The 11,140-nt window shown below is 40.9% G+C and overlaps 1 long non-coding RNA gene across 1 annotated transcript in view; it reads right to left on the reverse strand.

The window, feature by feature from the left end:
* Window positions 1-11,140, reverse strand: part of LOC148186633 (uncharacterized) — a 77,901-nt gene extending 66,761 nt beyond the window's left edge. Inside the window, exons 1-8 of the long non-coding RNA XR_015779535.1 lie at window positions 11,002-11,140; window positions 10,162-10,278; window positions 9,817-9,902; window positions 9,474-9,660; window positions 9,012-9,291; window positions 5,557-5,676; window positions 3,672-3,773; window positions 489-617 (exon numbers count right to left, since the gene is read on the reverse strand). This is a non-coding gene — a long non-coding RNA (uncharacterized LOC148186633). The remainder of the gene's footprint in view (window positions 1-488; window positions 618-3,671; window positions 3,774-5,556; window positions 5,677-9,011; window positions 9,292-9,473; window positions 9,661-9,816; window positions 9,903-10,161; window positions 10,279-11,001) is intronic.

An 11,140-nucleotide genomic window follows, 5' to 3' on the forward strand; every position in this document is an offset into this window, starting at 1 on the left:
TTCAGAAACAGGGTGCATGAGGAGTCTATCAATATACTTAATAGCTAACAAAACACCAGTGAAAACATTGGTAGAAATGCTAAACCCTAGACATGTTGCAGATATATCAGTGGTGCCTTGTGACTCCACTTGCTTCCACATGAACGTGCCTCTCTTCAGATGGAATTCACTTTTTACACGCTTGTCCCTGCAATGCTTTTATTCACATTGCAGCTGTGCCGACATATTCCCTGAGATATTAATGGATTTTGAGGTGTAAAATTTGCAGTACAGATATCCCTAACTATTGATCCCTGCTCCCACTAACACATGGCCTTATGCAGGAAAGGTTCCTGATCAATTCAGAAATAGACTGCAGGTTTAAAAGGGGCTAAACATTAGCAAACAATTTAAAGCCACATTTGCGCATGTCAGAATATGTCAGTTGTAGTTGCAGTTTAGTGTGTGTTTAGTTGCAGCCCTTTGGCTTGTTGCAGTGTGTTTCTAACCTGTAGTTTCTGGTTCTCCGCGGGAACTGTTCTCTTGCAGGCCATTGTCCGGTTGAGTGGTCCAGCTTAGATTTCACGCGCCAAATTCTGGTATTTGCTAAGCACCTCTCTGTTGGTTGCATCTGTCATCTGTGGAGAAAGAGATACGCAGAGCAGTTGGAGACGGGAGACGAGACAGGCCTCGGGCATGTCTGTGGTTTCCACTCTGTGAGGCTGCAATAGAGAGCAGGACAGGGAAACCCTCTGCACCGCAGGAGGCCGTAAGGCGTGAAGAGAGGAGCGCAGAGAGGCAGAAGAATGACTGCAATCAGTTCTTTATTATGTGTTATAACTGCTGCCATCTATTTGGTTTATGTTTGGACATACAAGCACTTACAAATAGCCTGCAGACAAAGATGAAACAAAAAACACATACCGGTTTATGAAAGAACACACAGACATTTTATGACTTACTTAATAAATTGTGTGTTGATTGAAAGGTTCTTTTGTTGGTATAAATGAAACACCTTCACCTTAAGGCTAAAAACTGAGTGCAGGCTGACAAAACTTTGTCATTTAACGCTTTGTGTTCATAGTGTGGAACACATGCCTATTTTGTGTGTTACTATAGAAACCAAGCAGCCTGTCTCACAAAGCAGGATTACTTTGTTATCTGCACAACTTTGCAGAATAAAACCCAGAGCCTTTTCAAATCTGAAACATAGGCTGAAGTAAAAAGAGCTGTCTGGGGTTTTACTCGGAGTGATTATCCACATAACTCAGCAACGACACTGTCACAAACACAGACGAGCCTCAGAGGCCAAACCAAACTGAGTTTTGTTTACAGTCTGTAAAGAAAACACTGGAAAAATAATTCAATTGATGAAAAAGCTTTTGCTGACCATTGACCTTTATCTGCAATCAACCTATGTGTTCTCGCCAAGAAAGTTTTTCCCAGTGAGTAATCTCACATTTAGCTCTGCAATCAGGCCATTAAATGGCCATTATCAGTGGTTATAGGCGTCATAGATATGGGTTAGAAGCTGCATGCGACACCTACAATTAAGTTCAAAAGGCCATTATCATTAGCGGTGACATCTTGCAATAATTATAACGGGAGCAAAGGAGGAGTCTGGTGATGTAGGATAAAGCGCAAGAAAGTCAGTATTAAGCAGAAGTGAGGAGTGGTGGATGGGTCAAACAAGCACAGGACTTTAACTCAGGAGAGCGTGGTTTGTGTCCTGTGCAAAACCAAAAGTCATCATTAACTTATTTTAACCAAAGAGGGCTGTTTTTTTCTACTGATGTAGCATGCTACGTTTTCCGAAACCACAAAGTTTTTGCATGTTAACCTGACAAAAGTGAAAGCAACCGTTATACCTGAAATGCAAATGTATTTTGAATGGCCTCGTAATGGAGCCACAGTGAGGTTGTAACAGCCTTAAAATCTTACAGTAGGTGCGGCAGACCCCTTTCAGCTCATATCTATGAGCCTAAAAACCACAGATAAGGCCATTTAATATTCTGATAATATCTAAATCACAAAACAGCATCAAGATAGCAACTGTAGACAGTTTTACACTGTCTATCCCATTATTATGCCGCCTCACCATTCAGTGTAAAAGGTGCAATCTCAGTGGCGAACAGAGTTGCTGATCCATCAAGCCGACAGTGGAGGTAGTAATCATCCGGCAGGACAGACCGAGACATTTGAGGGCATGGCATACAGGTCAGCACAGGAGGTTTAAAAAGCAGCTAGCAGCAGTTAGCAGCGAACTAAAAGAAGAACAGTGGCTAAACAATAACAGTGGGAAAATAATAAGGTACGGGAGCTCCATGCATATGTTATGTACTATAACAGAGGCAGACGCTGTTGTGTTTAAAATCACACCCGTTATGCCTCTTTTATTTCCACAATGCCAACAGGCTGTCTAAAATCACATGCTGGACTGACATGATGTTGCTGATCTTTGTTCCGCGTAAAAACAAAAATGCAAGGGCAGAGCAAAGACAGGACTTCGTAGCAACACTGTAGTGCAGTCACAAAACTGTCAAATCTACATCATGACTTTTTTCTGCTGGATCATACACCAGCCTTTAACATTTAATCATACAGATAGATCAGATAGTGTTTATTAATGATTAAATGTTTAAGATTATCCATTAATTAAGTGTGAAGCTTGAGCTTGATCTAAAAGCGCAAAACTAAATATGTAGGGTTAACTATTTAATAAGTGATACCATCTTATGAAAAAATAATGCCTCAGTGCAGTGTAAAGACCCTGTAGTGCTTACATTAGATCCAACTGCAACATATTCCCCGTTTCGTCCACAGAGTTGGCTCTACTTTCACCTCTATATCAGGATAGTAGGAGTCACTGGAGTTAAAGGTAACGTGTGGGTAGTCAGAAATACATGTATTGATCATATTATAAAATGTTTTGCTAGCTTCATCTCTACATCAGTAACATTTGGTAAAATATGTGACCCACATGTTCAGCATTAAAACTTTCGTCATAATCCTCACATTTCATTTTCTTTTAATAGATCATATAAACTCTCTTTGTGGCTGGTTGTAAAGTTAGCGACCACATTATTACCCTTTGTGTAATGACTTCCGATCAGGTATCTGATTGCAAAAGTGCTTGAAGTTTTTTATAGCCAGAGCTTCTGCTGCTTAAAACTTCCTACCTCAACCCTGTGTGTCATTTTAAGCATATTAGGCTGCAGTCATTGGCCACTAGCTTTAATTACAATATCAAAGAAGGCTGTCATGTTGCCTGATTACTATTCAGTACAATAAAAGCCTTGGGAAGCAAAGCTGTTGGCTCATCAGGTTTAAGTGTTTCTTTAGGCACTGTGAAGTATATAGATGGAAAGACTGATGGTTTGCAATAATTTCACGAGCAGCATAAAATACTATGTGGATTAATTTTACGCCACTACAATTAAACTGTGACTTTTACATGTGCCGTTAAAATTACTTCTTTACTCTCTATATTATGGCTCTAATATGGCATAAGCTCCTATTGCCATGAGGTTTTCTCTTTTGAAATGTAATACAACAAAGCATAATTAGTAAAGAACAAGATAAGTAACAACATTAACAAAGAACAATAATCTTACTGTCCACAAGAGACTCACTTGTGCCAGATACAAAGAGAAAGAAGTATAACAGAGGGTATAATGGAGGGTCTAACCAACCTGTCTTCTAGGATCTCAGAGGGTTGACTTCACTTTCGGTCTTGTGAAAGAAATCCACACATCTTGAGGTCTTTGCTCAGCTCTAATGCAGCCACAGTGATGCTGTTGAAGAAGATTTACAAAGTTAAGTGTTGAGCCATGTGTAGAAAACAAAGAGCTAACTTTCCACTCTGGGAAAATATCCATCAGGCTTTGCACCTACTCTGGCTGCACACCCACAATAAAATTTAAGAAAAAAAAGATGAAATGTGGCTTTACTTTTAAGCATCAGTGGGGTGAAGTGATGGGGTGTTCACTCACACTTGCAGGGTTTGAGTGCTGCTGCTTCATCCACTCTGGGGCTAACTGGTGGCAGAGTGTGATTGAAGTGGAATGACTGATAGTTTGATTCTACAAATACCTGAGAAGCTGAACAAAGCACCGTATCCAGCGGGCGTTGCCCCCTCTGGGATTGGTGTTGTGTGTTTATTCGACCACCCCCCCTTCCCCCAAGAAAGCAGCAGGCTGGGAGCTTTTTCATTACACAGAGTGTAGTTGATTGGATTTTCCCCAGCACTCTCTGAAGTGTCTAAATGGAGTCACTATATACTCATCGCCACACAACCATCACTCGGCGCTGCCACAAGTCTCCGTAAAGCCTGTCAATTTGGGTGAGAAAGCCAAGAAAATAACACATTTCAAAATTTTGTAGTCTTCTACAATTTTTTTTCCTTCTTAAACATAATCTCTCTACTCAAATGTCATGTAATCACAATAGAAAACAGCATCCCTCAGTGGTATGTGGACTGAACTCAATCTGTCATCAACATTTAAACGTCAGTGCCAGAATAGCAAAGAGACAGACACGTAATCACAGTTTAAAGGCAGTGGAGAAATCAAACGTCTAGCTCTATTGATGTGGCTTCGGCCATGTGAGAGGAGTGTAAACACATTAAACTGTCACTCTGTAAGTTTCTAAACTTGATGGGAAATCAGCTAATCAGACGTAATATGCGTCAGAGCGTAGACACACAGGAAGAAAGAGAAAGGAGAGGCTGCATAGTTTGGTTCCCATTGGTTAGAAATGTGGCTAAATTAAATTAATGAAATAATGCTCTGGCGTTGGCGTTTTCGTGTTGCCTCTGTCAGCTCTGCTACATTTGTGCTAAATTTAGGTTCTCATGTCTATTTCACAAGTCTTGATGGTGCTTTTTGTGGTTGGCTTTGGACTGTGGTGGTGGATGGAGAAGAACGGGCACCAGCCGAACTAGCTTCAGGTTGTACAGGTGTTGGAAAACAAACTGGATGATGTCCATGCTGCATCAGTTTCCAATGGGATATCAGGAACTGCAAAATCCTTTGATTCACCGGACCTTAGCTATATCCTGGACCGCACCATTCAACCTGGAGTCTGGATCTGACAGAGCGGAGCAACTCTGAAGTGAGGAGGACAGGGGGCGTGTGCTTTACTGTGAATAAGGAGTGATGTGTAAGTGGGAATGTGAGGTGCTGTCCTGTTCCTGCTGTGGATTACCACTAACAGTGGCTGCCATGTTCAATAGAAGCAACCATATGGCCATCTGGCGATGTTGGGATGTGTGGACATTTAAATCATTTAACGACCATAAATTACCAGAAGCACCCGGAATCATGGACAATTATTACGTATCAGCTAACAATGTACAAAGACACAAAAAGGACTCAATTACAGCGCACCAGTTAAAGGGGCTAATGAGATCACATTTCCATTTCCATGTATAATTTCCATGTGACTGACTGATTGATGTTAAATTTGCAATTCTCGAAAATTGACCATGACTAGAATCAAGTTATTTTTTCAATAAACTCCTACGTGGCTTGACATGAAAAAAGCCAGAGGGCGAGCCAATGCTGTGAACCTACTTACCCAGGGAATGTCTCATCTCTCTGTACTGCTTCACCACCGAAGCCTTGGACGCAGAGGAAGCCCTGCAGTGTTTGTCCACTTTGCTTTACAGATTTATGTATGAGCACGCTGAGTCCACTGCTGAAAAAAACATATATTTTGCCATAAAAATTGCAAAGATGAACATGCATAGAAAAGCGATTTCTCATTATTGTATGGTCATTGGGAGAAAGTAAGATATTTTATACATCTGCAAAAATATGCAGGAAAAACAAATCGATATTGCCTCGAACCATTTTTGAATGTGTGCAAAGGATTTTAAACTATTTATTCATTCAATGATTATTTTAGCAATGGATTGCAGAGAATCAGAGTGGCGGACTGTAACCTGAGGAAAAAAAATAAATCAATATTATCTATGACTTGTTGAAAACAGAATAACTAAGGCCAATGGGATGTTGCACAGGGTCAACAAAGGCCTATTGTATACCAGAGGCAAATATGTATGGTACATGCAAACCCTATTCTTTCACCACGTTATCACTCCCTGCTGCTCGTCTTTTATCACAATAACCAAAATAAGCCTTAGCTACAGGGATTTCTGGCAAAATACCTTGGATCAGCTGAATTTAATTAGCAATGTCTTAAATATCCCCTAATCTCCATAAATAAGTACATGTTTTATGGATGCCTTATTCATAATTTATCTTCCCCTCCAACTCCAAGGGGGGGAGGGAGTACAAGTACTAAGCAATCCTCATCAAGAATTAACAATGGGCTCATCTGATCATGTTATTGACCCCACACAAAGCTGATTACTTCCCCCGGATGCCTTCTCATTTCCACTAAGTCGTGTATTGTGTGAAAAACATGAGAAGTGAAATGGAGCGGATGTGATAGGGTCACAGGATCAAACATTGAGACGGGAACAAAAGCAGGTGCCATTAAACTGTCAGCAGCTCGAAGTGCCAGGTAGTGTATATTAAAGCCATTTTAATGTGATGCTTTTTGTTTAAAATTGTGGGAACAAATTATGGCAGTTAGTTTCCACAGTTAACACAATAAAACTACAGTCTCCTTAAGAAATTTTTAGGGGTGTGTATCTGCAACAAAACAGCATTAAAATGACAGCGATATATTGGCTAACTTCTTAGCCGATAATAGGACTTTGAGAGGAGGGAACTGGAGGTGCTAAAATGGATCTTCAGGTTATAGGACTCATTCCCGGGGTCATGTACTGAGCGCAGTGTTGGGTGCACATATCATCCTATAAACTCATATAGTGATGTGTGGTACTTTAATATTTAATGATAATACTGCGCATGTTGAACAATGCTAATGCAGTGAAATGTCGCCCAGGGTTGAACACGATAGTGCAAAGAGAGGAAAAGTGACGTGTAAAAATTTGTTTTTAATAGGTGGATTAATTTTTTTTCTTCAAAATTCATGCAGAATTAGGCCAGGATCAGTGTCTGCGCATCAATTTAGCCAAATCTTTGAATCAGTTTTGAAATAAATATAACTTAAACTAAACATCCCAATCTGGAATACTCTGTATCAAGCTGCATCTGAATTTGGATTTAAGTTGATCCTTGACTTGCTAACCTTGTGCTGTGTGGTTCTTTTCTCAAACGACATCTAACAGATAATAAAATATGTCTTTCCTGAAAGATTCAACTTTAATTTTTTCTGACATCGAAAGATTGTAAAATTATCGAAGCAGAAACAAGGGGTTTTTCGCTCTTCCCAACAGGCTTTATTTGGACGCACCAGTGAATGCAGCGTGTCAGTGTTGCGTTAGATTGGCATGCGTGTCTGATAAATGCCACACATTACTGTCATAGATAATCTAACTGGTGCTATCATCTAAATAGCCCAAACTCCTCTACCTATGGGATACATAGGTAGAAACAGGTGCATTATCCTCCTGATGTAAAAATGTGCCAAAACTGCCACAAAGATCAGCCACTTGAGATCTCGGCTATTAAAATGACGGGGCAGAGTGCCTCTGTCGCTATGGCAACATGGCTTTAGAAACTGTCTTGTTTGTGAAGCTATTTTTCAATCCGGCAGTGAAGTGGGATGTAGCGGTTTGTATGGTGCCTCCCTGTCGAGTGCTTATTACCTGACTGAATGAACAGCCCTGACCGTGTCAGAGATGTCACAGAGAGCAAGGCCTGCTGGGTCACGGCATTGTGTGACAGCAATGAACCCATTCAAAAGTTTGATGGCAGACAAAACACTATGAGCATGCCCTTTAGATCTGTAACTACTGATGGCTAGTGATGCTGTTAACAATTATAAATGTGAGAAAAATAAGTTAAATATGTAGGATAAAAACTGTGCGATGACTTGTTGCCTTCAGACATTTTTGAATGTGAATATTAAGGTATAGATGTGGAGGACAGTTTACTACTGGTAAATGTCTATTTAAAATTGCATGATTGAATGTATGTACAGTCTAGTATTTTATGTATCTAGCTGTCTTGTAGGTTGTTTTTGCTCTTGCTTTGTTGTTGTTTTTATGTCTACCTGCCCAGGGAAAACAGATGCAAATTAGCTGCTAGCTAACTCAGGTGCAATTACTTTTAATTGAGCACTGTCCCTGCAAAAATAAACAATAATTTAAGTAAAAAAACAACAATGCTGTTGAGTGTCTCAAATTTATTTTTTGGCGCTTTGAGCAACACAAGCCGAGTCCCATTTAGTTCCATTATAATGGAGAGAAGGCAAACATCTGTACAGCCCATACCTGCAACACTCGGCAACTCCCACCAAAACAATATAGATTGATAAATAGCACTAAGACGAAAAATAGGCATTTTTGATTTAGGGGTGAACTGCCCCTTTGGCTGTTTTAGAATATTTGATATTATTAAAGGCAACTTTCTTTAGGGACAATATGTTTTCTTTGTAAGCAGACTGACTGGCTATCAGACATTATTGCTGTCTTTTTTTTGGGCTTTTTTTTTGCCTTTATTTGATAGGATATAGCGTACCTATGAGAGGGAGAGAGAGAGGGGACAACATGCAGCAAAGGGCCGAGGCCAGAGCCGCTGCGGCGAGGACTCAGCCTCTATACATGGGCCGCTCGGTCTATCCACTGAGCCGCAGACGCCCCATTATTGCTGTCTTTTGAACACCATAGTTTCAGCATGGTTTCCTTTTATTAAGAAACACTTCAAACAACCTGTTTTATGATATCCAATAATGCAGACAACATGTGAACATATATGGGTAGGAGGATTCAGGTTTCAGCTATATATACATATATATATGTGTATATTTACACACAATATGTAGAATTTCAATACTTTGCACTGCTGCATGAGTTGGACCTGAATCAATTAAAAACACTACTAAATACCCATATATATATTGCTTTTCCAGCTGAAACAAATGGGTGATTGGGGGTGTTTAATTACTCTTTAAAATTAACTGAATGATAATAATATGACTGATGTAGGTGCGCTTACCTGTGCCTTCCAGACTTGACACTCCTGGACAGACACGAGGTGTCATACTCTGTATCCATCTTCATTATCAGCCTTTCTTGTCCTTCCTGACTTGAATGAATCTGTGGTCTGGGTGCTGGCGGAGGGATGAAGACTGATACAGTGGGGGCTCCACTTCGCAAAAGGAGGCTAAAAGTTTCACTGGCCGGAGTGGCCGGCCCCGGAGGACGCCTGCTGCACAGATCTGCTCACAGGAGGGTTGCTCCAAAGGAAGTCCATTATCAAAAAACAGGACTTAATGCTGCAAGACAATGAAACATTATATCAGTCAGCTTCATTAATCAAGTGTGTACACAAACACATTCAGAGAAAGTAAGATAAGATAAATCATCTGCGCACAGCAATAAAAGTCCAAGTGGGACATTAATAGAGAGCAATAACTCATAATATATTAAAATAAATGAAATCAAAGCATTGGCTTACTGGGGGCTGTCGCAATGCATGTGGCTCATCTGGCTCATGCTGGTGAACTGACGCTCCAGCACCTCACAGGTGTAATTGCATTGGCAGCATCAAGCTGAAGCATTCTTTTGAGCATGTCCACAAATATGGGCCGATCACTGCGTTCTGCTGTTGTATCTGCAGGATTTGTAGCGTTGATGACCTGGACCTGGAACATGAGTCAACAAACAGACGTCAGGCGAATCTGTAATCACCACCAGGAAAAATTCCCCGCCTGACGATATCTGAGTGTATTCTATGTATGCTTTGGAAGTCAGTGCATGTTTGAGTATTTTTACTGGTGATTATTAAAAAGAATACCTACATTCAAGAGGGCGTCCAGGCACTTGAACTTAGAGCTCCTGGTTTCCACTTCCACTGGTTCCCATCCTGTCTCCATGTGGTAATGTTCTGGTGTGTGCAAAGACAAAAGACAAAACGCACTATATACATTCAGAGTCCAGTCAACCTACACAAACAGACAGACAGAAACAAAGCATTTTACATCATGATAGAAATGTGAGAATGAAAGAGGAACATTTAAAACCATCAGGTGGTTATAGGAATGAACATTTTGTTTTACAACACAGACGTACACTATAAAGAAGACAGAAATGTTAGGCCGTACAGCAGGCCAGTTACATCTGAGCAGTGGTGAAGCAGCAACTACCTTGAGTTTAAAGGCACTGATGGTGGAGTCTTCACATCTCTGGATAAAGCTGCGAGTCATGAGCCTAAAGGTAAGCAGGTCGTCTGGTTGAACCCGAGTCTCCGCAATGAACCTCATCTGAAGACACAACACAGTGTTAACCCACAAAAGGGACTCAGGTTGAGGACTTTCAGTGAGCTTCAACTGATCCATTCTCTACAGTCATTTCCACCAGGCAACAACTTCCATGAAAAAAGTACTGCCATGTCTCACATCAGATACTTCTGTACTTATACTTGCTATTTTGAGAGCATTAGTGTATTCATACCAAGAAATGTGGCAAAATACAGTATGACTACTGTGATGTCTTAGGAAGACGGGAGCAGGTGCAGGAAATGAAGACAACCAAACGATGCTTTCCAGCTCAGTGAATTCAGTCTTCTTTAAACAGTAACCTGATTTCTTTGAGACAGACGTTAAAGTAAATAAAACCAGGTATGTCAATCAAACTCCAGTTCACTGTCCTCTGGGTAAAAGCTGGTACACACTTGAGGAAATTATGGCCGATTTTTGGGCCCGATTCGCCCCTTAGGACAACCGGGGGGGCGTTCCCAATTCAGAGCTGGTCGGAACCGATTATCTCCCAAAATAATCGCTAAACGTGAGGAGTAATCTAAATAGTGTTACTGACTGTGTCGGAGCCTCTCCGATCTCGAATCGTAAATATCATCAACGTTTACGATAATCAGCTCCGACCAATACTGAGCGGAAACCCGCAACAGCCAATGAGAGCGAGGAGACCGTGAAGCGTCACCAAACGGATATTAAGTACACGTACAGGTCAAGACAGCTTTAACTCACGCTGCAAAATGTACAATCCAGGCTCACTCCGTCCTCTCAGCCATGACTTGATCCATATTTTTTGTTATGTTTTGGTTTTTCGCTGCAAAACGAGACGCACTCAAGTGCGGCCGGCTGCCGGCGGTGATCCTCCTCCATA

The sequence above is a fragment of the Plectropomus leopardus genome, chromosome 17 (assembly GCF_026936395.1).
Source record: "Plectropomus leopardus strain MGB_pleo_1.0 chromosome 17, ASM2693639v1, whole genome shotgun sequence".
Classification (NCBI taxonomy): Eukaryota; Metazoa; Chordata; class Actinopteri; order Perciformes; family Serranidae; genus Plectropomus; species Plectropomus leopardus.